Source organism: Chiloscyllium plagiosum, unplaced genomic scaffold, assembly GCF_037043375.1.
Source record: "Chiloscyllium plagiosum isolate Xiang-an unplaced genomic scaffold, Cpla_swu_hap1 HiC_scaffold_27, whole genome shotgun sequence".
Lineage (NCBI taxonomy): Eukaryota > Metazoa > Chordata > Chondrichthyes > Orectolobiformes > Hemiscylliidae > Chiloscyllium > Chiloscyllium plagiosum.
Window position 1 is genome coordinate 79,525,939 of NW_028270165.1, and position 12,449 is coordinate 79,538,387.

The window sequence follows — 12,449 nt, forward strand, 5'->3', positions numbered from 1 at the left end:
TGACTACGCCGATGAGTCTCCAGGGCAGATGGGAAACTGAAGCATTTCCCACAGTCGCCACACTTCCACGGTTTCTCCATGGGGCAGGATTCCTCGGGTTTCTCCATGGATGAAGCTTCAGCCGCACACAAACGTGTGTACAGCCCCTCCTCGGTGTAAATTCCTCTTTCCAGATCTCCACATCCTGCAACACCGCTGTTCGTGCTACATTCCCTGAGAGACCATCACCCCCTACATTTCCCAAAACAGCAGACTTGTTTGAAATGGGGACAGCCACAGAAGACTCCTGCACTACCTGCCTACCCCCCCCCCTACCTTTCCTGGAGTTAACCCATCTCCCTGACTGTAGTTGCGGCTTTTCTCCCTTCCTATAATTGCCAAACCATCATAGCCCCAGGTCTTGTAAATTCCTCATTACTTTGAACTGTCGCTGCAACTTATCCACGCAATCCAATAGGATTTGCAAGCAAACACACTTACTGCAGATATAATCACCAGTAACATGGATACTCTCCCTAATCTCCCACATCTGACAGGAAGAGCATATCACTCTCATAAAGGCCACTTTTGCTCCTTCACAATCTACAGACCCAGAAAATAGCACCGTCTTTTTGCTCTAAAAAAGTGCTCCGGGCTAACACAGTACTTGTGGTTTATATTTTTAAAATTTAATCAAGAGACAGATGTCAGTAAAACCTATAATCAAGAAAGAATCCACTCCATTCACGACTGCAGACTTACAGCTGGTTTACACTATACACTTCTCTGTTCCTGTTCTGTGAGCTCCCTCAAAAGGTTCCTCCATGGTCAGCTGTGAATTTTGCTGTTCATTAACCTTTCCCAGATGCACTGCAATGTCCAGTAACTGTGCAGATTCACTGCAGTGTAAATTTCCTTTTCTCTCTCCCTCGTTTTGGACTCCTATCCATGCCCTTTATAAACCTCTAGAAGGTCATCTCTCAGCCTCCTACGCTCCAGGGAAAACAGCCGCTGTCTTTTCAGCCTCTCCCTATAACTCAAACCTTCCAACTCTGGCAACAGCCTTGTAAATCATTTCCAAACTCTCTTAAAGTTTCACAATATCTTTCTAACATAGGAGACCAGAACTGAATGCAGTATTCCAAAAGTGGCCTAACTAATGTCATGTACAGCCATAACATGACTCCCAACTCCCGTACTCAATGCTCTGCTCAATAAAGGCAAGCGCCCCCAAACGCCTTCTTCACTACCGTGTCGACCTGTGACTCCACTTTCACAGAACTACACATCTGCACTCCATGGTCTCTTGATGCAGGAACACTCCCCACGGCCTTACCATTAAGTGTGTAAATCCTGCCCTGATGTGCCTTTCCAAAATGCAACACCTCACATTTATCTAAATGAAACTTTATCTACCACTCCTCGGCCCATCAGCCCATCCATTCAATTCTAATTTCGATTGAACTTTCTTTCCTCTCTTATTTCCTAAACGCTAAAAATCTCCATCCCACACAATCTCCCTCCATTCTCACTTTGCTGAACCTAACCCGTGCTGTACCTCATCCTGAAGGGTCTGGTTTACGCAGATTTACAGCCCACGCTTGGGGGATCTAATTGAAACATACAGAATACTGATTGGCCTGGACAGGGTGGATGTTGGGGAGATGGTTCCATTGGTTGGAGAGACTAGGCCCCAAGGGCACAGTCTTAGAGTAAAGGGAAGACCTTTGAGAACACAGATAAAGGGGAAACCTTTGTAGCCAGAGAGTGCGAAATCTATGGAATTCATTGCCACAGAGACCGTGTTGGGCAAGTCACTGAGTATATTCAAGACAGAGATAAATAGGTTCCTGTGTATCAAGGATATTGAGGGTTGCGGGGAGAAAGCTAGAGATGGGATTGAGAAACTTGTCAGCTATGATTGAATGGTGGAGCAGATCTGATTGGCTGAATGGCCTAATTTCTGCTCCTAGGTCTTATGGTCGCTTGCTATCCTGGAAATAGTGAGAGAGAACTGGGAGAAGGAGTAGGCCATTTGGTCTTTCAAGCCTGCACCAATATTGAACTGGATATGAATGTACCTACATCTTGGTGGATAGACTGGGACCTTTTTCACTGGAGCATTAGAGGTTGAGAGGTGATCTTATCAAGCTTTATAAAATCATGAGGGATATAGGTGAGGTGAATGATAGGTGTCCTTTCTTTGAGTGGGGGTTTCAAGGTTAAGGAGCAAATTTTGAAGGTGAGTGGAGAAAGATTTTAAAAAGACAGGAGGAACACCTTTGTTTTCCCATAGAGAATGGTTCGTAAGCAGAATGAATTCCAGAGGAAGCGGGGGATGCAGGTACAGTTACATTTAAAAGACATTTGGATAAGGACATGAATGGGAATGGTTTGGACGTGTTATGGACTAGGCCAGACCACTCAAAACATTCTTAAGCAGGCAGCACAGACTGTAACTTTGCTATTTGTTTCAGTAAGTGCACAGTGAAAATTACCCAAAGTTAGCTTGGTTGACTATCAGGATTTAAAACAGATAAATGTATTCACAAGAATACAGAATGAAACACAAAGAACAGAATATAGAATACCCACAGAACTCAGTCTAACTAAACTAGACTTAATTATGCTGTTCCAAATGTACACAACAGTCCCAATTAACAAACCCCTTAAACATACAGTAAAACTGAAACAGAGGCTGACAGGTCGAAGTTAGAAGGGCAGGAGAGAGTTTAACAGCCACTGCTGAACTCACTCAAACAAGGCTTCAGATTTCACGACAGATCACTCGTCTTTCATTATGCAGGTCACTGCGAAAACATAAAAGCTTGGGCCTAAAGTCTCATCTGTTGACGTATAAACAAAAAAGCCGACCAATACCCTTTTCATTTCTGTACTAAACTATCTGTTTTGGAGCCCGGGGCCGTTTTACCACCACTCTGAAAAAAACCCAAGGACACGGTATCCTTGAGAAGAAGGACCAGCTTTTAGCAAAAGGACCAGCTTTGTGACAGAGGGATATGGGCCAAACACTGGCAGATGGGATTAGTTTAGTATGCGAACATAGCATGGACTAGTTGGACTGAAGGGTCTATTTCTGTGCTGTATGATTCTGCAATGGTCTCAAAACCATTTCCTTGCCTTCCCCTATAACCATCCACTTCTTTGTTGTTCAAAAGTCAGATGACCTCAGCCTTGAATATATTCAATGACACCCCCCCCACACACACCTAATTGCAGGAAGTCAACCCCATTTTTGAACTCTATTCCTATTGCCTTGCTGACTGCTTGCTGCACCTGTCTGACAACTGGTGCAGAAGGACGCTGAGGTCCCTTTGTACATCCACACATCATTCTTGATGAAGGGCTCGTGCCCAAAACATCGACTCTCCTGCTTCTCGGATGCTGCCTGACCTGCTGTGTTTTTCAAGCACCACACTTGACTCTGATCTCCAGCATCTGCAGTCCTCACTTTCTCCACATACCAATATATTATCATTTAAACCATGCACATCCTTTCTGCCTTTTTTTAAAAGCAAGAGGCTTTAACTTTACATTGTGGTACTGCATTTGCTGTGCGTTTGCCAATTGAGACACAGACCTGGACCAACTTTTCCAGAGTCTGTCCCTCCCTGGATTCACTCCCTTTCCCTTCATCGTGCAAGTCAGCAACTGAATCCCAGAACGAAAAAGAAATGAAAAAGTGGGTGAGAAAAGAGAGTGCCGTACCCACAGATGTTGGGCAGAGTTGCAGTCTAGGGTGAAGCTCAATCTTCATCCAAAGAGAGGAATAACAGCAGCGTCAGAAACTCACGGCCCAACTTCCGCATTCAGACAAAGAGGCGGCTCTGATTGGCAGGAGGACCAGGCTCCTTCTGGTCCTCCGGGTCTCACCATTGGTCCTTCAGAAGAAAGTCAAGCGCCGTTTCCGCGGACAGCGACGAGCATGCTCAGTGCTTTTGCTGACACCGCAGTACATGCGCAGTTATTGCTGACACCGCAGCACATGCGCAGTGCTCGCTGACACAGAGAAGCATGCGCAGTATGCTCTGTGGAGGTGCTGGCGTTACTGACAGATTTTAAGCGTCCAAATGTCAAAGGAGAAAAAAAGCTGTAGCCACAATTTTATTTTTCCCTGTGGCTCGACATTTTATTCCTTTTGAATTTCGTCCGGCTTTGTATGTCTTTTCCCCAGGGTAGAGCAAGTCCAAAACTAGACGGCATAGGCATCAGGGTCAGGATGGGTACCTGAATAGGAAGGTGTGAGAGAGACATGGGCGAAATGCTGTCAAATGGGTCACTAGATTAACTTAGGATATCTGGAGGGCACGGGCGAGTTGGACTGAAGGATCTGTTTCTCTGCTATATGACTCTATGCATCTATTTCAATGTAAGTTTCAGAAACATGACTACAGCTTTTTAAAAAATAAATTCATATACTTTTAGATGTTAACAATGTTTCTGAATATATCATTTTAGCTGTTCTTAATTTTAAAGATCAGCCATTTCTTGCACACCCCTGTCTTCCAGGTAGAGTCATCACTATCAATTCTCTCTCTTTCCTGAGAAAGAGATACAGCAATCAAAGAGGGAACGAGAAAGCATGGGGGAATGGTAGGAGGGAGATAGAATGGACAGGGGAATGGGGGTAGAGAGAGAGAGAAAATGACAGGAGATGAGGATGGGGTGCAGAAAATGAGGGGAAGAGAGAGAAGAAGGCTGAGCACAGAGAATTGGTGGGTGCAGAGTGTGAGGAGAGAAAGTGGATGGGGACCAAATGGTTGGGGAACAGCACAAATCCCACCTTTCTCAGGACTGGTGTCAGTGTCACATGAATTGGAACCCATTCCACTCACAGCAGACATGAGGCAATCGTTTCTCAATAGCTGCTTGGCTAATGCAGTAGAATCATATAATCCCGACAGGCCATTTGGCCCATAAAATTCAGACTGACCTTCCAAACAGTATCCCATCCAGACCCACCTGTTTTTCCTGCAGTTCCCCATGGTTAACCAACCCTCAGTTGCACATATGTGGACACTTTAGCACGGCCGATCCACCCTGAACTGCAGATATTTAGACTGTGAGAAGAAACTAGAGCACCCAGAGTTAACTCACACAGACAGAAGGGTGAGAACGTGTTAAAGTCCACACAGACAGCTGCTCAAGAGTGGGACCGAATCCAGGTTCCTGACATTGTGAGGCAGTCATATGAACCACTGAGCCACCGTGCTGCCCCGAGATTTGATGTTCTGCTTTGTCCTAGTAGTTTCTAACTTCTCATATGCCCTCAACAGAGGCTCTCTCCTCCTGACATTGTTGGACCACACCCACTGCAACCTCACTTTCTCACTTCTTCAGCCCTGAGCACATCAGTTCCTGACTCCTGGCACCAAACAGACACCAATGCCATCTGTGCTCCTGCTGACAATTGCAGGGAACGGAGACCATCCCTGTCACTGTTCTGTCCCTTACCACCACCTCCCCCTCCCCAATGTTGTTTTTACTCCCACTGCCCAACCAGTTAGCTCCTCCCACTTGCAGCCCTCTATCAGATTCCCTTTACCTGCCAGACCTGCACTTACACCCTCCTGACCCTGTCCACTGATGCAAACAAAAGGCTCTCTCCAGAGGGGAATGACCGTCTCCCGGAATAAAGTGCCTGGTTAACTTTCCCACTTTACCCTCAACATGTCTGCAGCCTGGCCTCCAGCTCCATCTCTCTGAATGAATGTTCTCCAGGATGTGTTTGCCCTGGATCACAGCATCCAGAGCGTCCCACCTTCTGCAAATTGAAAGACAAGCCCCACTCTGTTCTCTCCAGTGTGTGTTGTATAACTGATAGCCAAGTTTGGAACCCATGAGGATGGCCTCAACAGGGACCTTGGTTTCATGTGACACTACAAGTGACCCCACTCATACAGGCTTGTACCCCATTACTCACACACTTTACCAAGCATGGTCGTATGCAAACACATGCTCTTATGCACATACATACACCACTCTCATGCACGCACACACATCAGTTTATGGGGTGAAATTGCAATTGCAGAATTTTATTTGCAGATACATTATATTTTGCTCAAAAAGCACACAATCTTCAGGCAGTCAATCCATGTGACATGTTGTAAATCCCTACTTTGGAAACAGAACCAGTCTGACTCAAGATTGGGTTGCAGACAGACTCTAACATGAGTGAATCAGAGGGTTTTCTTTCCCCAGAAAATTATTTCATCATTAGATTCTGAACTCCAGATTTCTGACTGAATTCCAATTCCGCCATCTGCTGTGGCAGGATTCGAACCCAGGAGTTCCGAGGAGTCTCCAGAACTAGGTTGATAGTCCAGTCGATAATGGCACTTGGCCCTTGTTCCTTCAGTCACCCTGCGATGGCACATGAACTCACTGGTGCCTCCGCAGGTTGGAGGAGGGGGTGACGCCCTTCCCGCACTCAGAGCAGGTGAGCATGCTGTGCCTGGTGTGGACCCGCGAGTACGTCTGCAGTCTGGAAGAATTGATGAATCCCTTCCTGTGCTTGGAGCAGGTGATTGGACATTCCCTGTTGTGGAGTCGCTGGTGAACTTCTAAAATCTCACAACATATAATCAAGAAAGAACCCACTCTATTCACTACTGCAGACGAACAGCAAGGTAACAGGTTAAAAACTACGCACTAATCTGTTCCTATGTTGTGAGCTCTCCTACACATGTTCCTCCAAGATCAGCTGTGAATTTTGCTGTTTGTTAATTTTTCCAAGATGTCCAGAGATACATGATTTCAAACAGCAAAGGCAGTAACTATGCAGATTCACTGCTGTGTCCATTAGTAGTATAGGTTTCTTTCTCTCTCTCTCTCTCCCTTACAGACCATGTGCTCGCTGCCTTTAGCTGTCTTTCTCCATTTTGAAAGTGCTGTTTTGTTGATTTTTTTACTCTAAAGTTCCAAAACAATGCAACAGCATATAAAACTTTAATTGCTGCTCCTGGAATTCAAGGAAATCGCCTCCAACACTGAAAATGCCTCAAAAAAGGAGCAGCTCTTACAGCCACAAATTGTCTGGTCCTCCATCTTGGATTAGTTCTTGGTGAACATTCCCATCTCCCAGGTTACAGTTATTCAAATAATCTGCTTTTCTATTTTTGCTAGAAAAGTGGATAACCTCACATTTATCCACACTAAACTGCACCTGCCATACATTTACCCACTCACTCAGACTGTCCAAACAACATTGCATCCTCCTCACAGCTCTCCCTTCCACACAGCTTTGTGGCATCTGCAATTTGCGACATATTCCAATTAGTTCCCTCATCTAAATCACTGACTGTGAATACCTGGGGTCCTAGTCCCAATCCCTGCAGTTATAAAACATCGATCTGACTGATCTCCATGACTGACCATACAAAATAGCAGATGTTCGCTTGACGTTCACAACTGACGAAGACCTGATAAGCAATTATGAACCACTGAATTACTAAATCACAGAAGCAGACCATTCAGCCCATCATGTCCATGCAGCTCTCTAAATGAGCTTTCTGACGTTGTGCCATTTTCCTGATCCTTCCTTGGAAACTGGTACATTGCTTGTCATCAAATAATTTTCCAATGCTCTTAACTGAATCCGCTTCAACCACTGTTCCATGCGATGTCTTCCAGATCTATTTACTCACTGTGTGAAATTTCTTTCTCACATCACATTTTCTTCCTTGTAATGGATTTGAAATCTGCATTCTTATTCTCAATGCTTTTACCATGGTGAACAGTTTTTCACTGTCTTTTCTGGGTATGATTTTTCTCATAATTTTCAAAACTTATTTTGAATTTGATTTCAGAGAGCAGTCCATGAGGCCAAGCCTCATCAACAACACAGAAACAACCAAGTATCTAAAGGCCCCTCAGTCATCACTGTGAGCCCCATAGCAACCATTGTTACCTGGGCGGCCATGCATTCCAAACCTGGTCTCTCAACATCACCATTATTGGTCCACAGTTTGGAAAACTGTGATTCTCTCTACGACTATAAAAATGAAACTTTTTTAAAAGCGGTTGTTGCTGAGAAGTTTAATCCTTTCTGTCCAGTAGGAAGTCAATGATGTGTTTGAATTTGAATGACTCGGTGAATTCCTTCCCACATGTGCAGCAAGTGGATCACCGCCACTGTGTGCCTGTGGGGATTACATTCCAGGTCAAACCGGGAATTGGATCTCTTCCTACAGCTTGAACATACCTCTGGTAACACTCCAGGGGGACTGTGCTTGTGTGGCACAGGTCAGATCATTGGCTGGCTTAGTCCTGCTCCTCGGATGCTGCTGGCCTGCTGTGCTTTTCCAACACCACTCTAATCTAGATTCTGGTTTCCAGCATCTGCAGTCCTTGTTTTTCCACAGTACATAAGGAGGCCATTCACACTTTCATGTCTATAATATTTCCTGAAGCACCCACCTATTCTCCACTCCTATCTCCATCATCTTGCAACTGTCCAGCATCCTCAGTAGTGTAGTGGTTAGTATCCCCATCTGTGACTCAGGAGACTGTGACTCCCCGATGGGGAGGATTTGATATTTTTATGGATGTCTTGTCGCACAGAGGTAGTAATCCTAACCCTGAATCGGGTTCAAGTCCTGCCTGCTCCAGAGTTCAAAAGTTCACAAATACAGAGCAGAATTAGGCCATTCAGCCTATCAAGTCTGCTGCGTCATTCGATCAAGACTGCTCATCACCCCCATTTTCCTGCCTGCTCCCTTGAAAGGGTTCAGAAAAGACTTAGACTGATGTTTCCAGAGTTGGAGCATTTTGGAGAGACTTAATAGGCAGGGGCTGTTTTCCCTGGAGGTTCGGAAGGTGAGGGGTGACCTCATGGAGGTTTATAAAACAATGACGGGCATGGATAGGATAAACAGACAAGGTCTTTTTGATGGGGTGGGGGAGTCCAGAACTAGTCGGCATAGATTTAGGGTGAGAGGGGAAAGATGTAAAAGGGACCTAAGGGTCAACTTTTTCATGTAGAGGGTGTGCTTGTATGGAATGAGCTGCCAGAGGAAGTGGTGGAGGCTGGTACAATTACATCATTTAACAGGCATCTGGATGGGTAGATGAATAGGAAGGGTTTAGAGGGATATGAGTCAAGTGCTGGCAAATGGGACTAGATTAGGTTAGGATATCTTTTGGCATGGTCAAGTTGGACTGAAGAGTCTGTTTCCGTGCTGCACATCCCTATGACTCTATAACAAATGTTCAATGAAGTGGTCTGCAATTTCCCACATATGGCCTCCCTCCCATTCTGAATACAGGTGTTACATTAGCATTTTTCCAATCCAATGGAACCATAAGATCATACGACACAGGAGCAGAAATTAGGCCATTCAGTCCATCGAGTCTGCTCTACCATTCAATCATGGCTGAGATGTTTCTCAACTCCATTCTCCAACTTTCTTCCCATAACCTTTGATCCCCTTGACAATCAGGAACATATATATATGTATATCAGTCTTAAATAAACGCAATGAATCTTTCCCATGTTAAGAGATTTTTGGAATATTGTAACTAATGAGTTCACTATCTCCGCTGCCACTTCCTTCAGGACCCAGGGTGTAGGCCATCAGCACCAGTGGACTTGTCTGTCCTCAATCCAAATAGTTTGCTGTGTACCTTTACCCTCTCAACGTTGATTGTTTAAGTTCTACCCTTTCTATAGCCTCTGACTTGCCAATTCTAATAGGAATAGTTCTGTTGTCTGCCAACATAAAAACTGAGATCATCTCTGCCACTTCAATGTTCCCCCATGAACTCACAGTTTTCATCTTCCAAGGTACCACACTGAGCTCAGCGACTCTGTTCCATTAGCAAACCAACAGAAGCTTTTGCTGTCCTTTTTGATATTTAGTGCGAGGTCTCTTTTGTAAGTTAACTTACCTATTTTTATTTATATTTTTTAATATCACTTTGTTTAGGTTTGAAACTTTCCTAATGTTTGACCCTTCCAGAGGTCCAGAATAACATTTCACAACAGGCTGAAAAGTTAAAAAAAACACTACGGTGAAACTTTTTTAAATAACACCTTTCTGGAGGCTGGGGGCCGGCAAAACGATCGCCCCGCCCCCGTTGTCACCGATTGGTTGGTGGCCTCCACAGACACGCCCCCTCAACCCGGTAGACGTCACATACCCCGCCCCTTGTGAGCTGGCGCATGTGCAGTGCAGGTCCTGCAGCGGGACTGAGGCAGTGTTTCTGAGTGTGGGAGCAGAATGGTGTAGGTGGCTGAAGTCATAAGAGCCGCTGGAAAATCTGAGCAGGTCCGGCAGCTCGTGCCGAGAGAAATCATTTCGGGTCCGGTGACCCTCCTTCAGAACAGGACCAGGTTTCAGGAACATCCCGGGGAGGTCGCCAGGCCCGAGCGCCAAGACCTGGCTCCTGCCCCCGGGGAGAGGAGACAGTGAGACAGGGTAGGATTGGGACCCGCGGGAGGAGGGAGACTGGGGAGTTTATAAACTCCGAGGGGGAGGCCTCAGGCCTCCAATAAAATCACCACAGGCCCAGTGTTTACTTCACCGGCGAAGGCGCTCTCGGGTTGCCTGGCAACCAGCCGCCATCTTTGTGAGGGTCAGGCGCATGTTGACTTGGGGCGGGGAGCGCGGGCGGCCATCTTGGTGAGGGCACCATCCACTGTCATTTCTGGGAGAGAATTCCAACCTCGTGGTAACCTCGGCCTTGGCCGAGCTTCATTCCCCATACTGTCCAGCGATGTGCAGGTTAGGGGGGTTCAGCCATGCTAAATTACTGATAATCCCCAAGGATGGTCTGGTTAGTGTATGTTGACCATGCTAATTTACCCCCAGTGTCCAGAGATGTGCAGGTTAGAGTGGATTGGCCGAGGTAAGTGTATCCATGGTGTTCGGGGTTCTGCAGGTTGGGGTGAAGGTCTGGACCCCCTCAATTGGGTGTCTCGGTCCGAGATCGGTCAAAAGAATCACTAGGAGTACGGTCTATTTAAAGCAACGTTATCAGCTTAATGACATAAGGCAGCCTAGCACAGATTTGTCCAGCAACACAGGTTAAAAGCTTCTGTGTTCCGTGGCAAAATTACACAATTACATTCGAAAATTACGAATTATTTATTTTTGCGACAGCACAGCCTGAATTACAAGAAAAGACCAATAAAATGTAACAAGGTGACATGATTGACAGCAGGTTAGTCCAACGATATTTCTTGGGAAACAGATTGTTTTACCACAAAATCATCCCAAGCTTGCCAGTTCAAGGTTAGTTCGAATACCAAATTACTTATGATTCATATTATGCAAACTCCATTGTTCTCTTTTATTTCTAAATCCAACCAACTTAGCAAAGCAACAATTCAAGTTCAATGTCAAATCATAACCTGAAGCTATTTTGTTATATTTATTTTAAAATAATATTTAAAATTGAAATGCAATTTTGTGGTTAATAAAAACCTACATACACCTGTTGCTCCTAACAACAGCCTAAATTCAAATTTTAAATCCTGATCTCAATAAAGCAGCAGTTGTCTCATTACCCAAAAGGGTGATGCCACAAACGATATAAGTACGGTTTTGATGGCTAATAACTCCTGAAAATCCTCCTACAGAAAAAAGTCACTGAGAGCTGCATATCCCAAAGAGTGATATTACTGTTTTGTAGAGCTTTTGGGTTCTTCCATTCTATGCAAAACTCAGGGGAGACTATGTTCCTACAGTTACAGCATGAGGAGTACTTACTTTATTCAAAATAATAACCAGGTTTAGTGTAGGTAAGGGAGGGACCTTGCCAATAAGAGGCATGCCTGTCTTTGTGACTTCCTTCAGGCTGTTCAATAGATAGGTCTTTTGGTAAGAGATGCGGTTATTGTACCAGAACAGTTCCACCCATCCCATAATTGGGAAGACATTGGTGCCATTAGGGGTCAAAAAGTCTTTTGCTGAAGTCAGCACATAACAGACCACTTCATCCCTGCCAAATATTCTATTGTGACTTTGAAGAAACAAATTGTAATCGAAAGATAACATTTTCCTATCTTCTCTTTTGTGGTGTGACCTATTTGGATGGGGCAAGGCTTACCAGGGTAGCTCATAGCACAACTGGTATCAAACTGGCACACAACACCTTTACAGGGTAAAGACCATTTAGACTTGTTCTGTAAATGAACTGTTCAATCTCTGATGAAGCTGAAAATGTGTTGCTGGAAAAGCGCAGCAGGTCAGGCAAGCATCCAGGGAACAGGAGAATCGACGTTTCGGGCATAAGCCCTTCTTCAGAAGAAGGGCTTATGCCCAAAACGTCGATTCTCCTGTTCCTTGGATGCTGCCTGACCTGCTGCCCTTTTCCAGCAACACATTTTCAGCTCTGATCTCCAGCATCTGCAGCCCTCACTTTCTCCTGTTCAATCTCTGACCACTGCAATAGTCATCTTGGTAATGTACAGTCCCTCAGCAGACAAGGACATCTTCCTGGCATAG

At 45.1% G+C, this 12,449-nt stretch overlaps 2 protein-coding genes across 3 annotated transcripts in view; one reads left to right on the plus strand and one right to left on the minus strand.

Moving 5' to 3' along the window:
• The window catches only part of LOC148144635 (uncharacterized), a 333,213-nt gene that overhangs the window by 180,028 nt on the left and 140,736 nt on the right, over window positions 1-12,449 (minus strand). The window lies entirely within an intron of this gene.
• The window catches only part of LOC148144639 (uncharacterized), a 408,822-nt gene continuing 406,633 nt past the window's right edge, over window positions 10,261-12,449 (plus strand). Inside the window, exon 1 of one of the 2 annotated variants that reach the window (XR_015751572.1) lies at window positions 10,261-10,418. The gene's annotated coding sequence lies outside the window, so the exon portion shown is untranslated. The remainder of the gene's footprint in view (window positions 10,419-12,449) is intronic. The other variant, XM_087975029.1, reaches the window with a different exon arrangement.